Source organism: Sciurus vulgaris (genome assembly GCF_902686455.1).
Source record: "Sciurus vulgaris genome assembly, chromosome: 13".
NCBI lineage: Eukaryota > Metazoa > Chordata > Mammalia > Rodentia > Sciuridae > Sciurus > Sciurus vulgaris.
Genome location: NC_136474.1, coordinates 23,428,586 through 23,455,588, shown reverse-complemented (window position 1 = coordinate 23,455,588; position 27,003 = coordinate 23,428,586). Strand labels below are relative to the sequence as shown.

Here is a 27,003-nt window from a genome sequence, read left to right as displayed (position 1 = left end):
TCCCCAGCCCTTTTTTATTTTGAGACAGTCTTGGTAATTCGCTTAGACTGGTCTTGAACTCATGATCCTCTGGCCTCAGCCTCCTGAGCTGCTGGGATCATAGGTGTACACCCCTGCACCTGGCTTCGTACATGTTTTAAATTAAACATGTTTATGAAAAACCAAACCCAGATTCACAGGAAGAGAAAAAAATTGAGTTCGCTGTCAAAACATCCTGTTCAATTTTTAACATAATGATAGATTTATTTCTGCAGGCAATTGCATCTCTGTATACATAAATGGGGGGAAAGATAGCAGAGGGCCTTTTCATTGTGTTTTGTTTTGTTTTTGACTTTTCCATTCCAGGAGCTATGGGGAAGCCCAGTTTCAATTGAGATCTTTACCTTCTGGAAGTTGAGATGGAACATTCAGATTTCAGAAGGTGAAGAGGATGGGGAGCTAGTGTATGCTGCATGGATCTTTGAAACCTGGGGACTGCTAATTCCAAGAGCTTTTTATATTAAACCAAGCTTGTGATCCCATTTGCGGTTACCCTGTCCTCTGTGCAGAGAGGACTGAGTAGGATAGTGACTCCCACTAGCACTCAGGGTGGGGGGTTTCCCACGTAAATCCCTTCACAGGTGGGTGAGCAAATCGAGTGCCTGCTCAGTAACTCAGCATGACCTGGGTGTTAGCTTTATCTCCTAGAAAGGCCCTTGGTGTCCCACTATCTTTGAAGCTGGGGAGGCAGGAAGTCCTCAGTGCACAGGGTCAGCCAGCTTCTCCTTCTCATCCGGACTGTCCAGCACCCTCAGCCTCTTCTCCAGCTTCTGCTTCTATTCTTCCCGGAGTCTGGGGAGGGGACACAGCACAGGAGGTTGTCAGCACATTTGTCTCCAATGCTGCCATCCCTGCAAAGCATTTTCTTTTTCTTCTCTGAAGTATTTTTAAAAATAATCCCAGGGATTTTATAGGAATAAAGGAAAGGAATAGAAAAATGGGTGAAGACTATGAGGATGTAGTTTCCCCCACATTTAATCTTTCCCAAATTGGTATTAGACTTCATGCAATTCCTATCAAAGTCCAAGGCAGGCATTTCTGTAGCGACTGACAAGCTGGTTGCCAATTGTGTCTGGAAAGCTGCCTGTGTATAGTCCCAGCTTCTGGAGGCTGAGGCTGGAGGATCACTTGAACCCAGGAACTTGAGGTCAACCTGGGCCTCAATAATATAGCAAGACCTCATCTTAAAAAAACAAACCCAGCAAAAAATACCCCTATAATAATTTATATTGTCTTAGTACTTAATATAAGTTAATACAAATTAATCTTAATAGTTAATTTATATTGTCTCAAAATCACTACCTGATCACTAGTTGATTAATATAAACCTGGGATCATTATATGTGACCTTGGCAAAGGAACAGGCAGGCAGGTGTTGGCACAGAAAAGAGTCCAGATATACACACTAATGTGGTTAATTCATTTGTGGCAAGGGGCAGAGACAACTAAATGGAGGAAGGATAGTGTTTTAAAAAAAGTGGGTGCGTCAACATAGTTAAACATCTATGTTAAAAAAAATGGACTTTGAATCTGCTGTGGTGGGAATACTTTTCCCACACTCCCCCCAAAGCATGCATTGAAATTCTAACCAGCAAGGTGATGGTGTTAAATTTTATTCCATTATGGACTTGGAAGAAAATGGAAAGGATCTGGAGGTGCAGGGGTTTAGGTAATAAAACCAGCTTAATACAGAAAAATCCAAATGTATAAAAAAGAACAAAATTAGATGCGTGTTAATTTTCCACTCTTGTGAATAACTCTCAAATGAATGCAATGCTTAATACTCTTTCCATCTCCCAGTCTACTTTCCCGAGAGAGATTCCCCAGGTGAAATATTGTAACTTAGAGGAGATAAATAATTTGAAGGCTCTAGGCACCAAATTGGCTCCAGGAAAACTTATTTAAGACTCTTCTCAATTATGGGCCCAGGAAAGAATGGAAAGAATTTGGAGTCAGCCTGTTGTTTAGTGCTGCTCGTGACTGAAGCAAATTAGCAACCAAGGACTGGAGTTGAAGTGTGGACAGAATGAGGGACATGGGGGAAAGTCACAGGACATCAGGTGTCATCTTCCTCCACGTTAACTTAAAATAGAAGTCAATGACATTTCAATAGGCCTTGCCTGCTTGAAGAGGGGACAGAGGGCCTGGAACAGCTGTTCCCAGAGGGGGAAGATGGCGTGAGAAAAATGTGTCGAGCTTCTAGAACCTTCTCTTCTGATATCCACCTATTAGTAATTTTTATAATTATATTTCTTCACTGGGTTGTGAACTAGTCATTCCATGTTGTAATTTGTAATCAGCTTCTCCAATCGGGAGAATGGCCAGCTTTACAAAAGCTCCCTGGTACACATCTCTGAAAGGCCCCGTAACAAAGTTCTCTTCTACCTATGTTGGCTTTTGTCACCTGGGCTCTTCCACCCCTAACCAACAAGGTTTGCTGCAGGGGTGGCATGGAACTTGATGGACTTCTTAACAATGTGGGTTCATTCATTCACAAAAGGAGCTTGGCTCTGACTTGGGGCGGTGGCCATGAAGACTGGGTACTCAGATGTGGCCTAGGCTGACTGGGGCCTGCGCTACCTGGGCAGCTGCGGGAGCTCTATTGCAGATATGCCTGTGTCTGCCCCCCAGGCAGATGCCAAGGCCAAACTTCCTGCAGGCTGCCCCCAGGTGGTGACCCAGCACAGCTGAGCACAGCCATTCCAGCAGCAGCAGAACTTCTTTCCCAGGTGACGTTGGCTCAAGGTCTCCCCATCAGTGTGGCCAAAATTTACGAGGTCTGTCCTGCTGTCCACCCAAGCCCCCTTCCTCCCCTTCCTCGGGCACAGAGGTCAGGCCTGCATCACAGTCTGAAGACTCTTGCCCCCTTCTTGGGTTTCCCCTGAAGGATGTGCTGGAGCTGGCTTATGATACACAGTCTGTGAGGGCTAATTATTAATTAGTAGATTTTTGAGTTATTAAATGCAGACACTATTAAAAGTAAATTATAGAAGCTTATAGTTAATTAAATTGTATCAAAACAAAAAGTGATAAATATACAGAATTCACCACTTCCTATTTTATCATGTCTCACAGACCTCTGTGCTCCACTGGGGTCAAGGTCTACTGCCTGTGTATTCTGAGGACCCTGAGTGATGGGGAGCCGTAGCCAAGAGTCACCTCAGAACTCATGTGCATGGACAGCACCGGCAGCCTGAGTAGACTATGGCGGGAACATTCACAACATGCAAATCAGCAAACAATGTTAAATACAAGATTTGGTTTACTTTGTTCACTGCCAAACAAAGAACTGTCCCTCTGGTCAAATTTAGACAGTCGCTTGTTTTTGTAAATAAAGTTTTATTGGAATAGGGCCCTATTTGTTTGTTTACCTATTTTGCTGACAAATGGCTATAGTTGCTTTCTCGGTAAAATGGCAAAGTTGAGTCATTGCTGCACAGACTGTATGACTTATTAAACCAAAAATATTTACTACTGGGTCCTTTTGAAAAAGTATTTGCTGTCCCCCTGGTCTACATTTAGGAGAGTCATTGAGGAAATTTTAATAATGCAGATTAAAGTTAGAAGCATGTCATGTCTATAGCTAACATTTTGGAATTCAAAAAAATTGACGAAAGTGCTGTTTCAGAATTTAAAAAGTTGATTATGATCAATGACGTGAACTTTGCTGAGCTGGATAGTAATCAGACACTTATTTGTTGTCTGATTTTGTCAGTCTTAGTTGAATTGCATGGTTGGCTGTAGATACAAGAGGGTGGCAATAACTCATAAAAGCAGGCTGGGAGAATCAGCTGGCTACCTAAAATTTCCAATAAAGAACATATTGTGTTTTCCTATTATGTGTAAGTGTGTGCTATAGGGCCTTTGTACCAGTGAGACCTGTAGCAGACTTGGGCGTGTATTTACCTGTGTGTGTTCCCCAGAGCCGGCTGTTAAGCACTGATCAGCACACCTCCACCTCTTTCCTGCTTTTCTTCCATAGGTGCTTCCCCCAGTAAATCTCATGCACACCTCATCTCGCCTTGCCTCTGCTTCTTAGAGTACGTGAATCAACACATTTGGTCTGAGGCATTTGTTCTAGGGTGCAGCTTAGGAATCTGGGATTTAGAACACATTTATTCACTTTTTATAGCAGCCCTGCCACTATTTGTTGCTGAACAGTGAAGGCTTCAAGTCCCCATCTTCCCCAGTGACCTTTAAGTCCCAGTTTATAAATATTTAGACTGATTGTGGCTCCTTTTTGGTCAATATCTTTCATCACTGTGTTGCTTCTGCTTAATTTGTGTTCTCAGTAAACTGGTGAATATAAATGGAGCTTTTACTTTGCAATGGGGTCGGTCATTGCGAGGAAGACAATGCTTAAAAATTAGTGTATAGATTCAGACACATGAGAGGAGTGAGAAAACAGGCATTAATGCTCACGAGGAACATTTTTACCTTCAGCCTAGAAATGCCTCATTTTTCAAATGGCGGTCAAACAATGTTTATTATTTGCTGTTCTGGATTCTTCCAAGTTGTTCAGGAGTTGTAGTTCCTGTCTAGGAACACAGATTCTCTTGAGAAGTATGGGCCTTACCTAAAAATCAGGTGATGTTTGTGAAGCTCTTAAGCCATAATTATAGTGTCCTTATTGGGAGCCAGTAAGGATCAGTTGGGCCTGTAATTATACTTTTCAATCATTTGCTGGCATTAAACATCTGTGTTATTTTGGGGCACCCTAAGAAGCAGATTTAGGGGAAAGACCTGGGGAAAACAAAGTGGGAGGGACCAGAAGTGTTAGTAAGGGCCACTGGTCTGACGTCTGTGGAAGAGGGACAGAGAGAAGAAATGACATGTGGGAAGAGCCGCGCTGCACAGCCCGCTTCAGAGAGAGGTCAGCTGGGCTGATGGGGTGTCTCTGAGTAAACCTTTTTCCTCAGAGGATCCCTGTCATGCAGGACTTGTGTGGAAATGCCACCCTTGCCATGCCTGGCTGCTGCCTGGGGCAGCTTGGCCACCATGATGGATGTGGAAAGGCAGCAGCTAGAGGATCAGTCAACTGCTCCCCAAAGGAGCGCTTAGCGGGGCCATGACTGTGGCTGCCATATGTAAAGACGAGTAATGGAAAGAGTGATCCCTGCCCTGGAGGAATGTATGACTGACAGATTCTCCATCTCCAATATCAGCTCTCATTATTCCAATCTTCTCTTCTGTGCTTTGGTTTAATATGAAATGTTAGATGAGATTCTGCTCCTCTTCCTACATTCCAGTAGGGAACAGGTCTTTAGAGTTGTTTTCCATGGTGTGGGGATTGGGGTCTAAGCTTGGTTTCTTTGTGACCTGCTGCTCACTGCTCCAGTCTCTGGTCACGGGGCAGAGCACAGTCAGCTGACACAGGCTGAAAAGCTTCCAGATGCTCATCTGAGCAACTCAATTTACAACCACACTTTCTATTCTTGGTTTAAATGACAAATTTATCTAATAAACGTCCTCTCTGATTATCCTTTGTAGACTAACTCTTTTTTTTTTTTTTTCCTTTGGTAGTGGGGATTGAACCCAGGGGCCTTTAGCTGCTGAGCCACAGCCCAAGACTTGTTTATATTTGATTTAGAGACAGAGTCTCACTGAGTTGCTTAGGGCCTTGCTAAGTTGCTGAAGCTGCCTTTGAACTTGTGATTCTCCTGCCTCAGCCTCCTAGGATGATGGGCATGTGCCACCATGCATGGCTCATAGGCTAACTCTTGTGAAAAGTTTGAAATTGTGGTTCACCTGGATGGCTTATTGAGAGCAGGATATTCTGTTGCTGGTGGCTACAAGCATCCTGATGGATAGAGCTGATGGGCAGGCATCAGAGCGGAGGGAGAGAGTGGGCTCTGGACAGGCCTGAAGCCCTCTCCCCTTTGCAATCTCACCAGATTTGATGTCTGTCCAACACTGAATTCCTCTAAATTCTAAGAGGTACTTTAAAGACCTCACTGTTTGCATTAAACATCACTTTTTCACAAAATCACTGTACAGTTTCTCAGTTATAGCTATAGGCTGGTCACTTAGATTTATATGTTGACAGATTTATCATCTAAACAGATGCTTTTAAAAATAATAGGGAATGAAAGAAAGTTAGACTGGAAGGATAGCTGTAGGGCTGGTCCACCCCAGGCAAACCAGGAGGTATGATTGGCGCAGAATCCATGCCATCTGTCCCAGGGGGTTGTTTACAAAGAGCCCCCAACTTCTCCAGGGGAACAACATATCCACTGTGTTACTGGACTGGAAGGAACAAGGGGTGGTGTTGGACCTGGGTTTGGCTTCCCTTGTCCTGCCAGTACACACCAGGGGACGGTCACTCTGTTAGGACAGTGTTTCAAAGTGTTCTCTCAGATCAGTGGGGGTTTAAACAAATGTTCTGCCTTTCTGGTTTCAGTTTCAAAATATCTAGACTCTTCTTGGGTGATCTGGTAGCAAGTAGGTTTTCATTTGTTGGCTTCCAGATGAAGAAGGCTTCAGGTTTTCTCCTTTTTTTTTTTTTTTTTTTTTTTTTTTTTAATTTACAGTTGATAAAAGTGTAGCTCTGGACAGTGGCCTTGAGAATGGGTGAACAGACCACAGAAAAGTCCTCTCCCAGCTCCTCATAACCCTTCTGTCCCGAGCAAGGCAGAAATGACATCCATGTCTCTAAACATCCATTTGGGAGAGATGACAATGAAGTGTCTTGCGATGACACATGTCGAAGGAAGAGAACACGACCCCACACTTTGGAAGGGGTCCGTTCTGGGCATATGGGTGCCTGGGGAAATAATGCATTTGCTCTATGGACCACTGGCCATTGGTGGCCTTTTAAACAAATTTCTCCTAAATATCCAATGCCACCGTCTTGTTAGAGCAACTGGGGAAAATAGGAGAATGCACGTCCATCCAGTCCATCATTCTGCCATCTAAAAATAGCCACTTATAATATCTAAGCACATTTTCTTCTAATCGTTATCTTATACAAGCATATCACACGTGTTTACACACACACACACGCACACACAATCGCTATCCCTAGAAAAGTCAAATCATATCACAAAATTTGCCTTTAATCCATCTCTGCAGTGCTTCTGGAAAGGAAGTTACTATACAGGGCTCAGTGTGGGGTCTGGCTTCCAGAGAACCAGTGGTCTGGGACTAGGGGAGGGAGGTGTCCTCACTCCATGGCTGCTCTGGACTGAGACCCACAGGGGAGTGCCTGATTTTACCTGGGTATGGAGAGAGGCTCCTCTCAGGGCTTAAAAAGTGTTTTTAAAACTTGATGTTGACATCCAGGTGCAGTGGGATGCTCCTATAATCCCACTGGCTCAAGAGGCTGAGACAGGAGGACCTCGAGTTCAAAACCAGCCTCAGTAACTTAGGGAGGTCCTAAGCAACTCAGTGAGAGCTTGTCTCAAAAATCAAAAATAAATATATAAATAACAGGGGCTGGAGATGTGGTTCTGTCGTTAAGTGCCCCTGGGTTCAAATCCCAGTACAAAAAAAAATAAATAAATAAAATAAATAGTTTAAGCCATCAGAACTGTGCCTATTGTTAGCTCAGCCCACATTGGATAGACACAGAAATCAGGAGCCTGCTGTCCAGCAAGTCACACATTGACCATCCCCCTGGCTAGGGGGCTGTTCCCACCTGATAGAGCTGCCTTGGGTCACTGCATACCCGGGGCAGGTGCTGGCCTCGGATCATAACCACACACACACACACACACACACACACACACACACACACACGGGACGTGTGTTCCCCACACAGGTGAATGCACCCCCTGATCAGGCAACCTCTTTGCCTGAGTGAGAATGTCCACCGGCGAGCGGGGACAACCACGGTCCCCTTCTTCCCCATCTTCTGCTCTTCCCATCCCACTGGGGGGTCTTTTTGTGAAGCTGGTTTTGTGTGCACTCACTCATCTGTCAACGAACCCTGACACTTCATGTGACCTCATGTGCTGGGGACTGTAACAGTGAAGTGGAGAGGAAGAGCTATTTTTTTGGTTCATGGAGATACAGATTACAGGACCTTTTGTTTGCGATTTAAAAAGTCATATCCACCTCTGTGAGCCATTGGCTCTTAACAGGGACCCCTCCGCCCTCCAGGGAACCTCTGATCTGATCATGGGATGGGAGTGGAACACTCCAGGGCAGGCTGTGCTGAGCACCTTACAAAGCACAAGACAGCCCCACACAGCTGAGAATCATCTGGCCCTACGTGTCAGTAGTGCCACAAACCCTGTGCAGACACACCTGAGAAATTCTGGTGTGGATGTGGCAAGACTGGGTGCGTGGTTGTACTAACTTTGGCTTCTAGTTTCTGTGTGACATGCCAATCTCCAGACCAACATTTGCTGAGACTCCTCACCAGGCTGGCACACACCAGGCAGGACTTGCCCTGCCCTAGAGCAGCCTGGAGCCAGGACCAGCTGCAGCCACACTACAGCCCAAGGCCCACAAGAGTCATTCGAAGGCGCCAACTGGGTATGCACCTGTCCCACGGACCCCACCAGGCTCTGGCCTAGACTTGCAATAGTTCCTGCCTTCTGCCACTTGACCCAAGCCTGGACATATGGAGACCCCTCTCTGGGATCTGCTTCCTTACAAGCTGCTCTCACTTCCTCCTGCGCTGTGCAGACGGTGGCACCCCTCCTCTGCCCATCCTTGGACAGCAGATGATGAAGCTGATTCAGCCCCTGCTCTTCACGTCTGGCGAGTCTCTGGGGAAGCCTACTGACCAATGGTAATGGAGGAAACAGTCCACCTACTTTCTCAGGGTGCTGCTTCCCTGGCAGTCCTCCTCTAGCTCTCGGTAGCAAGTCTGTTTGCTGATTTCTTTTTCCCAGAAGCTCTTGAGCTTGCAGCAGGTTTCACAGCAGAAGACTTCCCGGCAGATGTACTGATTGTTCATCCCTGAAGCACAAGAGGCACAGTGAGGCCCAGCCCTCTCAGTAAAGCCACTTTAATTTTGGGTGAGTCTGAAGCCAGCTGCTGCCCAATGCTTTTTCCTGTAAGTGTAGACACACCACACGCTCACATTTAAATCTGTTTTCTCGGCTGCAGATGAGGATGACGACAGTTACATCAGAGAATGTTGGGAACACGTTTTTGAAATGAACAGAAATAAAAAGGATGTCTGGTAGCCCTTCCAGACTGGTTCTGTAACTGCCTGCCCCTTCCAGTGCCTTCCAGCAATTTTGCAATTCTTTAAATTATAGAAAAATTTTAATAATGCAAATGATTCTCTGGACATAGAAATTCAAATAAATTTTGTCCAATGGGATGCAAATGATAACACCTATGGATATCAATCCATTTTTCATCTGCTTGTAAATTCATTTTAGATTTCCCGATTGCCTACATTTGTGTGTTCTTTGAATTTCCCTTTGAATATCGGTTGAAATTTTCTCACTATTTATAAGTAAAATAAAGTCTTTGGCATGCATTCATTCTATATCTGTATGAGAGTCATGATTTAAACTTTCTTAAAATATATTTACCATTTATTTTAGAGTTTGTGTGTGGGTGTGTACATGTGTGTATAAAATGAATAATCAAAAACTCTGGCCAGGCACTTGCCTATAGTTCCAGTGATTCAGGTGGCTGAGGCAGGAGGATCACAAGTTCAAGGCCAATATCAGCAATTTAGAAAGGCCCTAAGCAACTCAGCAAGACCCTGTCTCAAAATAACAATACAAAAGGGCTGGGGATGTGTCTCAGTGGTAGAGCACCCACGGGTTCAATCTTCAATAACAAAAGCAAAAACAAAAATAAAAGCACACACGAAAACCAAAGACAAAGCAGAGCAAAGGCAGGCACTCAGTAAATGTTATATTTTTTTCATTTTCCTCATACAATGACAATGACCTCTACCATTTATTGAGTATTTACCTGCACTTTTACTTATGCCTGATAAGCATCTTACACACACTGTTTCTTTGCTCCTTGCTGCAACCCTGTGAAATGGAGGACTCTCCACTCATGTCAGATGAGGACACTGAGGAGACCGTGCCCACGGCCTCACTACTTAACATGGGTGTGCTGGGTGGACGTGAGCCTGGGTCTGCTCATCTACCCAGAGCCTGCTCCTTGCTCTTCAGATCCTGGGCACTAGGAGTGGCCACCATCTTTGCAAATGGCTACATCCTCAGCCAGCTTGCTGGGCCTGTGTGTGAATCTCAGAGAATGCCATGCTTCAGGGTGTGGGCTTTGTGCCTGAAGCTGCAAATTTTCTGGACCGTAGGGGCTTCATCAGGCAGGCAGATGTGAAGCACAGCAAAACAGATCTCTCCCTTCCTGCTGCCCACACCTGCTCAAAGCCTCAGACTGGCTGCAGATTGGAAAGGGACCTTGTCCCCCCTCCCCTGCAATGAAGTCCAGTGATTCCACACCAGCCAGGTGTCCCTGGCTCAGTCCACAGGACTGGGTTTGGAGAGGAGTTTAAAATGGACTTCAGAGAAAAAATAAATAAATTATTATTTAATATTTACAGTACATAACATTTCTACTACCATTATGTTATATTTCTAATAGGATCTGAGGCCACTGTCAGAGGGACAGTGAAACCTTCTCCATGGAAATGTCCTGAGATAGGAGGAATCTTGGAAGGGAAAGCAGCCACTCTATCAATTCTGTAAGATTTTAAAAGCCCACGTTTCTTCCTCTTCCTCCTGGGCCTGTCTTCTAATCATCTGGTAGTTTCTGTGGCCAGAGCCAGGAGCATGTGGGTGGATGTGGGGATGCGGGAAGGAGACTGTGGGGGATGGGGAGAGCACACTTCCCAGGTGCCCCCACTGGCTGCGTTCTGGGTAACTCCCACCTGTAATGCAGTCACATGACAGCCATTCTTAATATGCCCCCACTTTTCTTCCCCTCCATTTTTTACTTTTTTAAAAAATAGATATTTCTAGCAGCACAATTCACAATAGCTAGACTATGGAACAAAACTAGATGCCCTTCAACAGATGAATGGATAAAGAAAATGTGGGGCCTATACACAAAGGAATATTACTCAGCCTTAAAGAAGAATGAAATTATGGCATTTGCAGGTAAATGGATGGAATTGGAGGACATCATGCTATGTGAAATAGGCCAATCCCCAAAAAATCAAAGGCCAAATGATTTCTCTGAAAAGTGGATGATATACATAACTGGGTGGGGGGAGGGAGTAACGGAAGAATGGAGGAAGGTTGGATTGTGTAGAGTTAAATGAAGGGTGGGGAGGGGGCTGGGGAAGGAAAGATAATAGAATGAGACAAACATCACTACCCTATGTACATGTATGATTACACAAACAATGTGACTCTGCTTCGTGTACAACCAGGGAAATGACAGTTGTACCCCATTTGTGTACACTGAATCAAAAAATTAAAAAATAAATAAACTAAATGTATTGTGCCCATCTACAACTAAAAAAATATTTTAAAAATGCATTCTATTGTCATATATAGCTAATAAGAACAAATAAAAATTGATATTTAATTACTAGGGATTTTTCTTAATCAGTGCATTATAATCATACATGGTAGTAGAAATCATCATGCCACATTTGCACATTTGTACATGCACATAATGCAACTTGATCCTTTATAATTTTATTTTTTATTTAAAAGGTAAAAACTATTTTTTTTTGTATCAGATATTGAACACAGAGGCGCTTAACTGCTGAGCCACATACTCAGCCTTTTTTATATTTTTATTTAGAGACAGGGTTTCACTGAGTTGCTTTTGGCCTCACTAAATTCCCTAGGTTGTCTTTGAACTGGCGATCCTCCTGCTCAGCCTCCGAGCCCTGGCAGGTGCCTCCATACCCACCCTGAACTGTTTTTTTTTTTATTTTTATTTTTTAAATTTATTTTTATTGTAAACAAATGGGATATATGTTGTTTCTGTTTGTACATGGAGTAACAGCATACCATTTGCATATTTATAAATTTACATAGAGTAATGATGTTTGATTCATTCCATTATTTTTTTCCTTCCCCCCACACCCCTCGCACCTCTCTTTTCCCTCTATAGAGCAGTCCCTCCTTCCTCCATTCTTGTCCCACTCCCACCCCCCATTAAGTGTCATCATCCGCTTATCAGTGAGATCATTCCACTTTTGGATTTTTGAGATTGGCTTATCTCACTTAACATGATATTCTCCAATTTCATCCATTTGCCTGCAAATGCCATAATTTTATTATTCTTTATAACTGAGTAATATTCCATTGTATATATATACCACAGTTTCTTTATCCATTCATTAATTGAAGGGCATCTAGGTTGGTTCCATAGTCTGGCTATTGTGAATTGAGCTGCTATGAACATTGATGTGGCTGTATTTCTGTAGTGTGCTGATTTTAAGTCCTTTGAGTATAGGCTGAGGAGTGGGATAGCTGGGTCAAATGGTAGGTCCATTCCAAGGTTTCTAAGGAATCTCCATACTACTTTCCAGAGTGGCTGCACTAATTTTCAGTCCCACCAGCAATGTATGAGTGTACCTTTTCCCCACATCCTCTCCAACACCTATTGTTGCTTGTGTTCTTGATAATTGCCATTCTAATTGGGGTGAGATGGAATCTTAGTGTAGTTTTGATTTGCATTTCTCTCATTACTAAAGATGTCGAACATTTTTTCATATATCTGTTGATTGCTTGTACATCTTCTTCTGTGAAGTATCTGTTCATTTCCGTAGCCCATTTGTTGATTGGATTATTTGTATTCTTGGTGTAGAGTTTTTTGAGTTCTTTATATATTCTGGAAATTAGTGCTCTATCTGAAGTATGAGAGGCAAAGATATTCTCCCACTGTGTAGGCTCTCTCTTCGCATTGCTGATAGTTTCCTTTGCTGAGAGAAAGCTATTTAGTTTGAATCTATCCCAGTTATTGATTCTAGCTTTTATTTCTTCTGCTATGGGAGTCCTGTTAAGAAAGTCTGATCCTAAGCCAACAAGGTGAAGACTTCGACCTACTTTTTCTTCTATAAGATGCAGGATCTCTGGTCTGATTTCAAGGTCCTTGATCCATTTTGAGTTGAGTTTTGTGCAGGGTGAGTGATAGGGGTTTAGTTTCATTCTGTTGCATATGGATTTCCAGTTTTCCCAGCACCATTTGTTGAAGAGGCTATCTTTTCTCCATTGCATATTTTTGGCACCTTTGTCTAGTATTAGAAAATTGTATTTATTTGGGTTTTTGTCCGTGTCCTCTATTCTGTACCATTGATCTACCTATTTTGGTGCCAATACCATGCTGTTATTGTTACTATTGCTTTGTAGTATAGTTGAAGTTCTGGTATTGAAATACCCCCTGTTTCATTCTTCCTGCTAAGGATTGCTTTAGCTATTCTGGGTTTCTTATTCCTCCAGATGAATTTCATGATTGCTTGCTCTATTTCTGTGAGGTACATCATTGGAATTTTAATTGGAATAGCATTGAATCTGTATAGCACTTTAGGTAGTATGGCCATTTTGACAATATTAATTCTGCCTATTCAAGAACATGGGAGATCTTTCCATCTTCTAAGGTCTTCCTTAATTTCTTTCTTCAGTTTTTTGTAGTTTTCATTGTAGAGGTCTTTTACCTCTTTGGTTAGATTGATACCCAAGTATTTCATTTTTTTTTTAGGCTATTGCAAATGGAGTTGTTTTCCTCATTTCCCTTTCAGCTGTTTCATCATTTGCGTATAAAAATGCTGTAGATTTATGCATGTTGATTTTATAGCCTGCTATTTTGCTGAATTCATTGATGAGGTCTAGAAGTTTTCTGGAGGAGGTTTTTGGATCCTCTAAATATAGAATCATGTCATCAGCAAATAGTGACAGCTTAAGTTCCTCTTTTCCTATTCGTATTCCTTTAATTTCTTTAGTCTACCTAATTGCTCTGGCTAGAGTTTCGAGGACAATGTTGAATAGAAGTGGTGAAAGAGGACATCCCTGTCTTGTTCCCATTTTTAAAGGGAAAGGTTTCAGTTTTTCTCCATTAAGAATGATGTTGGCCATGGGCTTAGCATAAATATCCTTTAAAATGTTCAGGTATGTTCCTACTATCCCTATTTTTTCTTGTGTTTTCAGCCTGAAGGGGTGTTGTATATTGTCAAATGCTTTTTCTGCATCAATTGAAATAACCATATGGTTCTTATCCTTAAGTCTATTGACATGATGGATTACGTTTATTAATTTACGGATGTTAAACCATCCTTGCATTCCAGGAATGAACCCCACTTGTTCGTGGTGCTCAATTTTCTTAATATGTTTTCGGATATGGTTTGCCAATATTGTGTTAAGAATCCCACCTACAACATGATATTCTGAAACATCTGCACATTCTGGGATGGTTAAAACTATTGAACGAAAGCCTCATGTTGCACAAGAGGAGGCTGATTCTCAGAGGCAATTATTACCGCTGCCGAGGTCACAGGGCTAGAGAAGCACAGAGCTGGTCCTGTCACCAGCAGGTGGAGATGTTCCTGAAGAGCATGGCTTGAATCCGCTGCCCCTCCCCCATGCACTCAGAGGTCTTTCCTGTGACTGACAGAGGTCTTTGTGATAGGGAGCCCAAGTTTCCTGGAGAGACTTATTTTGATATTTTTCATATGAAATGCCTCGAAGCATTTGATAGGGCTTCCATATTCTTAACTAACTTAATCCCTTTCTAAATTATTGTTTTCAAAAAAGACCTGGCTGGAGAGGACAGTGGCTCCTTTGGAGGCCTCTCAGCTATTCAGGGGAGGTCAGAGGGACTGGTCAGGGAAGAGCTCCATCCTGGGCTGGGCTGTCTTTCCTGGCAGGGACCAAGACCTGGAACCTCTCTGAACTTGACCTATCTCTGCCCAACCCCAGACACGCTCCTGTCTCCTTGGGGCCGTATCTGTCACTTCTCTCCCAGGATAAAGGATCTGGTGCAAGGAGTTCTAACAGATTCCTAGTGACTGGGATACGAAGGAAAGCTGTTCATGAAAATAAAGCAGCCTTTACATTTTCCCAGAACTAAGATGGAGTGAAATTGTACATGCCGCCCTTCTGCAGTGACTGGATTCCCTGGTACAGGTGGTTGGTGCTGCGGGGGGTCTAAGTCCTCTCATTTTGTTGAGGCTGGAATGACAGGAGAGAAAGCAGGGTGCACTTTGGTGGGGAGGAGCTTGTTAAACGTGCACTTTGAGAACACCCCTTATGGGTAGGACGAAAGCGCTCCTAGCATCTCAAGCACGTAGCAAGTATCTGGCACTCAGAAAGGACAGTTCAGCCAAATAGGTCCTCATGGAAATGTCTTCCTTTTCTCAATATTTATAATTAGCATTTTAAATGGAAGAGCATTAAGGAGAAGAAAAAAGAGGCCCAGGCAGGAGCCCAGGCCTCAGATGCTGTCCTCACAGGTCATCCGGTCTGTTCCTGGGAAGGTGGGTTCTGCATTTGGAGGAGGCTTTATTCCAGCAGCCCCAGGGTTGCAGAATCATGAGCTGAAAGCAGAGTGGTGTCCCCGAACCCAGACAGTAAATGGAACCAGAATGACAAAAGGAGGCCAGGCAGTGAGCTATGAGGGGCAGCGTGCTGGGCTTGTTTCCTGGTCTCTTCAGGGAGGAGGCAGTTGGGGAAGGGACAGAGGACTCTGTTTTCATGAGGAACTGAGTGCAGTGGCCGTGACCTTTGGGAAGACATAGGAAGGAGTCCTGAACTCCGATGCCCTCAGGGGCCAGGCTAACCTGAGCCCCAGGGAGTCCCGGGCACTGCGCTGTGGTCTCAACAGGAGCCCCGCATGGTGCCTGCTGCTCTCAGGAGAAGGTGCAGGCTGAGGGCTGCCTCCCGCTCTCTCGGGGCACACACTGCTGGCAGCTCTGGCCTTGTGACTTGCTGCCTAGCTCCGGGCAGCTGCCTCTCCTCCTCTGCACCTGAGCAGACTGGAAAAATCCACTGGACTCCACCAGACCCTGTTGGAAATGGCGTTCTTCCCCAGGCCTCCCCTGCCCCCTAGGGGACATGATGCCCTCCCCACCTTCCTGCCTGCCTCCCAGACCTGCAGGCTGCACCCTGGTAGCCAGAGGGGTGAGGGAGCTGAGAAGGGACAGAGGACTTTGTCACCGCTGTAGTGTTGAGTAAGCAAGCCCTTTGCTCACTCGGGGCCCCAGTTTTATTACCCATGAAATGGAGACTATACAGGAAAGGGCCTCAGACACGACCTGCCATCTGTCCCTCTGCCCCAGGGCTGCATGTTGGTCTCCAGGAGCTGGGGTCTGTTGCCCGCCCCTGGCGAGCATGGACGATGCTGCCTTGGCCACTACCTGGTCGAACTCCCATGGTCTTCCGATTATGCACAATGGCAAGCACTCGCTTCTTACTGACTCAGCCTGTATTTAAGGTTTATTTATCTCTGTTGCTGGGCTGTCAGAATCAGAGAGCCTGAGGTCATGGGGATGAGTGATTTCCCAAATTGTCCAAGGTCCAGCATTGGCAAGGACAGAGACACCTTTGGCAAAGCTCTCAGTGATGCAACTGGCCCTCCTACGACTTAGGATGCTGTATTTGTGGGCTCTTTGTGGTCAGGCCTTGAGGCACAGTCACCGAGGGCTGCTGAACATATGGAAGAAGTGACTGTATTGCTCAAATTGATAGTTGCTCTCTGCTAATAATGGGGCTCAATCCTCCTGTGGTATTTCAGCCCAGCTGCTTGTTCTGCTGAGAAATTTGAACTTCAGGACTATGACACATTCTATAGGAGGAAATATGTTTTGATGCAGATACACTATGCATTTCTCCCTCCCATTTACATCTGCTGTTTGCATTTATGAGCAGCACAGTAGTGGCTGATATCTGCTGCTTTGGACCCTCAAGAAATGGACTTGATAGACATTTTAGGGAAATATGAAAATAAGGCAGGAAAGAGGAATAAAGGGTGTCCAGTTTCCCTGGGGGTATTGATGGAAAATCTGAGCTCTGATAATTGCTTTCTCTGCACCCGCACCTGATCCAGGAGGAGAAAATCAACTCTGCGCCATAGGCACGCAGTGCTGCCCCATGCTGGGCTCACGGGAGCACTGAAAGGCGTTGCTTTCTCCAGTTGCTGTCTGCAGGAGCCAGAAAAAGGGAAAGCAGCTGTGATCTCCTGTGGGTTGGATCAGTAGGGTTTTTATAGTCACAGAAATAAGAAATGCTAAAGAATGTAGACATGTTAACCGGTCAGGAACCTGACTCCCCCTGGGCCACTGTGGAAGAATTGCAAGATTAAGCTCCTCTTTTTTTTTTTTTTTTTACATGAGGAACATTTTAAACTCAAGTGTCTCCATTCTGTTCTTGTGTGATTGATTTTTTTTTATAAACCCAACTTCAGATCTTTACATTCACCCCCTCTAAGTTTCAATTTGTGACTTTCGGATCCTGCGGCGTATGTGAATGGGAGGGAAAATTTTCTCAGGTGAGTGTGTGAACACTTTGGTCTTTTTCTTTCCCTCCAATCCTGAGATTCGCTAAGAACAGAGAATGGTGTCTTTTTCCTGACACCCAGAGAACTGAGTTGTCCTGCAGCCCCAAGAGCTTCAAAATCAAGAGCAGCAGATTTGACTACAGCAGTCAGAAGTTCATGTCAATGAGTTATTCTGGTTATTTTCATGAGGAACACTTAGGGGTACTGTCTGCTTTCCCAAGCTCACTTAAAAAATGTATCAGTTTCCCTGCATTTGTTTTATCTCCATGATTTTTATAAAATCTTGGGTAGAGAGAACACTTTCTCTCCTTTAAGATAAACAGGAGGGTAAAATGCATTGACATTGGCCACTGAAATGCAGCCTTGGGGCACCCCTGTCCCCAGGGATTCAGATCAACCCACCTCCTCGATTCGCCCAGGGCTGGTGGGCTGTGTGGTCATGGTCTCTGGGTTACTTCATGCTCTTTGTTGAATACTTCCTTCTCACCTTTTATCCTCACCACCCCCTTGTTACCCTCCCTTAGCTGGGGAAGTGGAGAGGCATGCCACTGCCCAGCGTCACCTGTGCACTGTGATGGGCTAGGATTCCACCTCGCCCAAGTGCAAATCTGGCCAGACAGACAGAGGGCAGCTCCTGGGGTTGCTGGGTAATGCAAGCACCAGGTGTCCTTCTGAACTCTACTCAGACTGAAGATCTGTGCTCTCTCTGCTCTGCACCTGATGTTCCAAGGCTGGGTCACCAATTCTTTATCAGGGCAGAACTGGATTAATTTTTGTCTCCATGATTATTCCATGCTATCGCATCACGGCAAACTTCCTTTCTCCTCTCCAGTACTTTCAGTCAAATGTACTCATGGTGCCAGTTTTATGTTTGTCATGATAAGAACCAAATAAACGAGATCCAGGGTCCTAACGCTAGTGTTCCTCACCATGGAGTACCGAGGCCAGTCCCTTCACCTGGGGCTCGTGCTTCTGCAGGTGCCAGGGCCTCCCTGACACTCCATTTCCTCTAGGGGGGCTTTTTCACACCTGGTGGCAATATGTTTAGGTCAGAATTTGCTGGGTTCAGTTGCTAAGAGGCTACAATTGACAGTGGCTTTGAGACTACAGGGCTTCATTCCCGTCCCACCTCCAGGCTCCAGGCTCCAGGGAGTAAATGTCTTCCTCCTCTTTCTTCCTTCGCCTGCACCCATGGAAGTGGCGGTGTAATGTGGAAGTGCCTCTCAGTTTAGCAACTTGCAAAAACACATGTTTACTCCTCCCCTCCAACTTTAGTCAGGCTCTTTGCATTTAAATCTTGAGTCTTGCTCCACAGTTTTCCAATTAGTATAATTAATATCCTTCAAAGTCACTCAGATTGTGCTAACAGTATATTAGGTCTTATGAAGAGGCTCAAGGGAAATAAAACTACCTGAAACCATGTGAGTTTTGGATAGCTGTATTTTTCAACTAAAAGATTTATAAAGAAAATATGCTTTTACTGAACATGTGTCCATCATAATTCAGTCCCATGGTTTCCTTTGGGGCTTGCCTGACTTGATCAGGGGGCGTCATGGTTGGGATCTGGAATGTCTGCCAAAGGCTCATAATGCTAAGGCTGATTCAGCCACGTTCAGAGGTGGGGCTTCTGGTACGTCATTTGGTCAGAAGGGCTTTGACCTCGTCAATTAATCCATGCATCCATGGATTCATGGCTGAATGAACTCTTAGTGGGTGTTGGGAACGGCAGGAAGTGGGCACTAGTGGATCCCTGGGGACCTGCCTGTGGGCACTGTATCTCAACCCCACCTCTTTCTCCCTTTCTCCGCTTGCTCAGAGCCATGATAGGAGCAGATCTTCTCCGCCAGACTCCTCCTCCTTGGTGTGCCATCTGACCGCACACTGAAACCTCTGAAACTGTGAGTCAAAATCAATCTTTCCTTCTCAGGCATTTTGTCACAGTGACGAAAAGCTGTCCATCACAGGGTGACCCTAGGTCATGAAGGAGGAACACCAACAGGTATTAGGGAAGTCACTATGACTTTGGGGTCTTATGACCTTGGGAAAATGACTGAACCTTTCCAAAGCTTAACTCCTTTATATGAAAAATGCATTGTTCTGAGAATTAAATGAGGAAATGTAGCATGCCAACACTTAACATAACCCCTGGCTCATAGTAAATGCTCTACATCATCTCTATGCCTATTAGCAACCTGCACTGAGTGAAATTCCAAGTGTTGTCTCATTTACTTTTCAATATACTGCGATAGGTTTATTATGCCTGTATTTGGGGACATGAAAGGGAGCCTGAGAGGTTAAGTGATGTCCCAGGCGTCTTGCCCAGACCTGCTCATTTCACAGTGCCCAGTCTGCCAGTCCTGCCTGAGTTACATCACACAGAAGTGCCTGACAGTAAAAGTCAAATCAAGCTTTGCAATTGCTAGATTGTTCTTGAAAATGATCTCATTTAATGATATCAATAGCTCCGGAAGTGGGTCTTATGACTCCCAGTTAGCAGACAAAAAGCCAGGCACAGAAAGTGCAAATGCTTGTCCCCATCATGGAACCAGTCAACACTGGGCTGTCTGAACCTGTGCCATCTGATGCCTACATGCCTGTCATCACCGCCTGGGTTTGAGCCACTTTCCTCACTCATTTAGGGGAAAGTTCAAGGACTAATGAGTGTCTGTCACTGCAGATTATAAATATTCCAAGATGCTCTGTGAGAGTGCTGCTGGACCCCTCCAGGTCCTGAGAGTCTCTGCTCCTGGTCAGGATCCCTGCTCCTGTGGAGCAGAAGGGATGAGGCTGGTCAGAGCAGCATGGGTGCAGCTGGGTGCTCTGGTCAGAAGCTGAATTTCAGACTATAACAAGGGCCGACGCTGCATGAACGTGGACGATGACGGAGTGGTACTGAGGTTGGATTTCTTCAAGTTGACCCCTGTGCTGTGATTATATGGGAGTGACCTTGTCCTTGGTGAGAAGTCGCTGGCATGTTTAGAGGGGACTGAGGGGTCACCACGTGTCGACTGGATCTCAAATGGTTCAGCAAAAATACGTAGGTGGACAAAGCAGCTGCCGAAGCCATCAGGCCACCATAGGCACACCTGGGCTTGTGCTGTGTGGAGTTCTTGGAATTATTCTTGCAACTGTCTGTAATCTTAAAATTATTTCCAAATAAATGTTAAGACAATCAAAATTACTTTTATCTCCTTATAAGAGAAAGAACCCTGTGGTTTTCTGACTTCCTGGCCGACCTCTCAGCAGAACCCGGGTCTGTCTCTACACCGCCGAGAGGCTTGGCCTTACAGCCCTGGGACTGGGCTTTGCTAAGAATGAAAGGCTTAAAGGATGGGTGGGGGCTTTGCCAAAGGCCAGAGAGCCAAGCTGGAGCCGCCACCTGAGTCACACGGCTTGGTCACACTCCGAAGACCAAGTCCAAATGGGTAGAAATGATGGAGATAAATAAATGAAAGAAAAAGAACTGCTCTCATAATTCCAATGAGTCGATGTAGAAGGAAGGAGGGGCGAGACCCTGGAGCAGCATGGAGCCTGCGCAACAGACTTCATCCACCAAAGAGGAACTGGGCCTGGAGCAGGCATCTGCGGGCCTCAGGCCAGGACCTTCTTCCACGCCCACCCACCTCCCCCAGAGACCGGGATGACTTGGTGACTAGGGGAAATGGTGACGTTCCAGTGCAGAAACAGAGCCCACCTCAACCCGGAGGTCAGGGGTGCATCACCTGCAGTACGTACCACCGCATCATGTGCCCCTGATCCCACATGGTGCCACATAGAGATGTGTAGCCGCTGTGTTACATGTCCCTGAACTCCAGAAAGCTCAGTTCTTCCTGAGAAAATTAGTCAAGCTCAAAGTCGGGTACCTTCTATGAAATACCTGAGCACCCCTTACTAAAGGGTCAAGGCTGGGGCTGGGGTGTACCTCAGTGGCAGAATGCTTACCTCACATGCACGGGGGCCTGGGCTCCATCCTACACAGAATAAAAAAAATGAAATAAAATAGAATAAAATAAAATAAGATTAAATAAACAAAACAAAATACCATAGTCCAGGTTGCGAAAGATAAGGAGAGACTGCAGATCTCTCACAGACTGGAGAGCAGGAGACCTGACACTCCCTCTCCCACGCACTGGGGTAAGTGCATGTGCTCTTCTGGATTGAATCTGAGGACACTGTAAAGTGGGCAAAGTGGGAGATCTGAACAAAGTCCACAGTGCATTTCGTTGCACCAGGGTTAATTTCATGGTTTTGATAGATGTTCCACGGCTCTGTCAGATGTGCACATTAGAGAAAGCCGGGTGATAGATGTATGGGCACAATCTGTGCTGTCTTTATAACTTTCCCTAAATCTGAAATTATTTCTAAATAAAAAGTAAAAAAAAAAAAAGCTATACCAAGCACATGCATCTTCCTGACGCCACTGACAGGTGTGAATTATGGGCTGTTCTCCAGCTAAGGAATGTTTTCAATGCACACAAAGATCCTGTGTCTTAGAGCCAGTGGTCCCGTGGAGCCCAGCCCTACCTGTCAGGGAAAGCGCCCTGGACTAGGAGTTAGGAGACTCCTACCTCCTGTCTGGCCAAAGTACTTGAATTAAACCTCCATTTCCTCATCTGTCAAATGGAACAATACATTCACAGTACAATACAGTTAGTTCACAGGTCTAATCAGCTTTCAGTTGAAAAGGCTACTCTGGGTAATGTCGAGCACCCCACAAAGTACATGCTTGATAAAATCTTTTTTTAAAAAAATATTTATACTGTTGATTATCCACATAGCACAGGCCACAAACTCAGAAGCCTAAGGGTTCTATGGCAAATTCTAGAATGTGTGGCTCTTTCTAAAAGAGACACTGCCTCTCAGCTCCCAAAGAATGTTTCTAGCAGAGTGTGGTCCCAGCATGACCCCATATTCAAGTTTTTCAAAAGAGGATAAAAATCCTGATTTTTTTAAAAAGTATAATCTCCTTATTTTAAAATGTTGCTAATGAATTTAAGATATTTTAAAGCCTTGTGAAGAACATCAATCAGAACTCTCTGCTGGCCTAACAGGGCTTTGTGTGTTCACAACAAAGATGTCTCTGGGTTTGCCTGTCCTCACCGAACCAGAGAGCTGGAACACTGTTTCCTTGGTCCCCCTGTTGTCCTACTGAGTGAGAATGGCCGTGGGTGGAGGCCCACAGTTCCAGTCCCAGCCAGCTGGGGTTACGGGCTCAATACAGTGAGGCCTTCAGAAACTCAGGAGGCCCAGAGGAGGCCCCAGGAGGAGGCTGCCAGGGGAGGGGCAGTGAGGGGCAGTGAGCTGGCCAGGAGAGGGGCGCTCTGCCTGTCCGAGTGACTGACCCAGGACCAGAAGACTGACAAGAGCCAAGAGCCTGGCAACCAGGAGCATGTGCTCCTTGTTCCTCTGAGTATTTCAGGGCTGCCCCTCCCTTCATTTTCTTCGTGTTGTGATGGTGCTTGGGTTTGAGGATGTGTGCGAAAGTTACCACATCCCATAATTTATTCACTGTTTCATCACAAAATCTCCAGAACTAAAACAAACAAATAAAAAGATCCAAAACAACAACAAAAATAACTCCAGAATAATTTGGTCAAAGGATTATTAGCAAAGATGTTCCTTCCAGATTGTATTTGAAAAAAAGGTAAATAATGCCCATGGTAAAATGTGTTCACAATACTGAAGGATATGAAATAAAAAGCTTTCCTCCACATTGCCGCCAGCAGCACTTCCCAATGACGTCCACTGTGAACAACGCCGTGTCCATATTTCCATTTTAATGAAAGCCTACGAGTGCGTACTTCTGTGTATGTATAAGCATATGTATTCTGTTCTTGTAAGCAGGGCCAAGCTGCATGCGCTGCTCCAGATTTTGCTTTATTCCGGGAAAACATTTTCCTACAGTGCACATTGTTGTTTGTGGCTGCGCTCTAATCCCCTCACAGACATGCTGGGCTCTGTCTAATCGTTCCCACGCTGATGGGCATCCAGTTACTGCTGGGGAATTAAATGACGCCTTCAGAGAGAATCATGTCTGGTCACACACTCAGGTCTGAAGCATCGGGTCCTAGGAGGATCATCATGGGGCAGGAAAGACCAGGTTGCCCCCGGATCTGCCTCGTAGTGGAAAGACAGCACAGATGAAGGTCACGTGCTGAAGAGGGTGGACCTGAACCTGTCACTCAAGGGAGACCCTGGACAGCTGTGGTTGCTTGGAACATATTTGTCAAATTAATAAACAAATGAATCATGACGTGCTTATAAAGAGGCCGTCGAGATGTGTCTCAATTCAATTCTGCCTCAGCCATGAAAACCCTTCATCTGAACAGATAAATTTCAACTTTAACCAGTTTTATTGCATTCTTATGCTAGTAGGAACCACATAGAGTTTGGGGTATGTAAAAAGAAATGCTCAAAGTTCTAACAGCAGATGGGTGTTCTACCTGGCTAACTGTAATTTCTATTTCTCCTATTTTCTTTGAATGGTATTTGGTGTGTAGTTACCCTATGATTATTAATGTGCAGCTGTTTCTTAAGTACAGGTTTAAATGCTTTTTATTTTATGGGTTTTATTCACTTTGCTTGGAAGGTTTCTTTTTTTTTAGATGTTGGGAGAACTTTGGTTTCGAGTCCTGGTCTGTGGATTGAGGTTCATCCACGTCCCTCTGGCTCTGACAGTCAGGAAATCACTAAATTCAAGGGAATAGTCAGTATTTTCTCAATTAGTGGGGCTGCGGGTTTTGCTTTCTTCACTTGGAGATGAGGGTATCTGGTTGCCTTGTATATATGTGAAGGGCAAATATCAATAATTAGAAAGACTGCTGGGGATAAAAGAATCTATTTCTTTGCATCCCCTACAGCAAAAGTAGTTTTTGCTCGTTTCTATCTCCTGGGAGAATTAGTCCTATTTGCAGTAAATCATTACCAGTTTGGAAAAGTCTTTATTCCAATGGTGATTTACTTTACTGATTAAATTACACTTGAAGACTACTAGAATTCGGTCTTAAATAAATTTTAAACGACTATCCATTTAGCCAATTAACATTTATTGAAACTTAACTTTGTGTGGCTCAGACATTTTTATCTATGTAATGAGGGGCTATGGAATTGACAGTTGTATATACCAAAACAAAAGTGAATTCTACCATTCAATTTCCCAAGTCCCAGGTTACTCAGCTGACAGGAGCCCCAAGTTAAAAGTTAATGCTTCTGAGCACCAGCTTCTTCAGAGACTCCCATGGTCTGGCACCTACAATGAAGGTTTCTTGGGACTTAGTTTTCATCAATCAGCATGGTATATTGCTTATTTTGGTTAATCTCAGAACCTTCCTCACTGAGATGGACACTGATTTCTGACTCTTCCACATTCTTCAACTTGAAATTCATGCATCACTGACATTTAGAAAAAGATGGAAACAATCAAAGATGGAAAAAAAAATCTTTTGGCTCATTTAAGTCATTCCCCACTGGTTACAGGTAGGAGAAAATGAGTTCCACCAAAGATCACACGTATAAGGGGCCATGTCCACTTCAATGTCTATCCCCAAACTGAGATGTTCTCACACCAGACACGCACGAGCTCAACACACCTTACCTTAAAGGTGAACTTGCAGGTGACCAATCTGCTGGGTGCAGAGGAGGGCAAGCGTCCAAGCCCCAGTCCTGCCTCCTCAGCTCGGGTTTGGGAAGGCCACAGCTCAGTCCTGAGGTCTCCTGTCTGCAGCTCTTTATATATAGACTGGGAGGAGTTACAGAAATCCCTTAGCCTTCCAAGGTCATTTGAGTCAAATTAGTAGCAGAATCAGACAATATCTTTCCACGGACATTGTAGCCTTTTCGAGTGGTGAAAGATGGTTCTAAACAAATTCTATCTCCTGCTACTCCACCCCCCAGGGTGAGGAGCTTCTGTTCTGGCAGGTCTCATGATGCTATGACTTGGCCTGAACCAGGAGAGATGGCTTAGAGCATGGGCTGGATTATCCAGGTGCCCTATTGCTCGGTGATTCCTGAAAACTATCCTCGGCCCCTTGGTGTATAAAGGGGACTGGAATGGTGGGATGAGTCACCCTTGGGTGTAACGTTACAGGAAGACTTAGAGGCATCTTTTTCTTGGGATCCATTCATCCTTGAATAGAAGCTGGTGATGACACATCATGGACTGCTAAGTTCTCTGCCCGTTGGAGCAGGAATTGACCCCCAGTGTTTTCCAATAAAATGCATCCAAGTGAGATCGACTTCTCATTTTAGAGTGGCTCTTATCTCATTAGGGAGGAGCATGTGTTGTCCTCAGGAAAACATTTAGAAGCCAGTGCCTCCCACGAGGGGCTCCCCATTCAGGCTGCAAGGCTTGGGGTGCTTGGGAGGGCAGCTTGCAAGGGGTTTCAGAAACAGGGATCCCATTTTGGTACAAATGTCCTCTACCTCCGAGCTCATCGCAGTCCCATGGAGCAGGTGTGGCCTGGAGTTCCTCGGAGGACCATCACAGAGCTGCTGGTCTCAGAACCACATGACCATGATCTGCCAAAAGGACTCCCAGGCTTCACATGGATTTGGTGAAACTGGCTTCTGACGGTGGGATTAGAGTCTTCTCTTCATTGACCAAAAGCAAATTTGGTGGCAAAATTTGAACCTATTATAAATCATATCACTGTCTTCATCCAAGTGTGGAAAATTAAATGTGGCTTAAAGTGGAACCACCAAAGACAAAGGCTGCCTGTCCCTGTGCTGTGCTGACCAATGGGATTATATCAGTTCAGCCCAGACCTGGGCCGCTCTGGACAGCAGCCCAAGTAGATTTTTTTAGAAGTTTTTATCTCACATTCCTTTTTTATTTGATAAATATTTTATTTGAGAAGCATTTGACCTTTACAGGAAACTTAGAAGAATATTAGATAATTCCCATGAATCCCATGATCCCTACTACTGAACATCCTTTATTATTACTGTCTTACTGCAAGATAGATATTTAGAAAAGTGTATGTAGAGGTTCCCTTATTATTTCTCCAGTTTGAAATGCAGATGAACCTGGTTTATGGTTGTGTAATATTTATTTGTACAATAGCATTTTCTAAGGAAGCAAATACTGGGATGAAATCATCAGGACACTTGTGGCTGCATTTACAGGGGTGGGTAGGGAGTACACATGCGTTCATACCCATGTGCTGGGATGGGGCTAGGGTGCTCCTGCACCCAGTTAGCAGAGGCCTGTTATTGGCTCCAGAGACCGAGGAAATAGGGAGGCTCCTCCCTGCCCTGCAGTAGAAAAACTGATTTGTTCTAAATCCAGCACATGCCATGGAATCAGTATGGCTCCACTAACCGTTGGTTCCATGTGCTGAAGCACAAATAGCTTGATGTTTGTAGATGTTTTAACCAGTTTTTCTACTGCTGTGACCAAAAGACTGATCAGAACAATTTTGGAGAAGAAAAAATTTATGTTGGGCTCACAGTTCCAGAAGACTCTGTTCATAGACAGCAGGCTCCATTCCTCTGGGCTCCAGGTGAGGCTGAATGTCATGGAGGAAGAGCGTGGTGGAGGGAAGTGGCTCACATGATGATCAGAAAGCAGAGAGA

The 27,003-nt window shown here is 44.7% G+C and overlaps 1 pseudogene across 1 annotated transcript; it reads right to left on the bottom strand.

Moving 5' to 3' along the window:
* Positions 1-668: 668 nt before the first annotated feature.
* On the bottom strand, positions 669-26,794 carry LOC306642558 (protein FAM240B-like; annotated as a pseudogene). The gene is made up of 3 exons: positions 26,750-26,794; positions 8,802-8,946; positions 669-831 (listed from the first exon to the last, which is right to left on the bottom strand). The product of its transcript is annotated as a protein FAM240B-like (transcript).
* Positions 26,795-27,003: the final 209 nt, after the last annotated feature.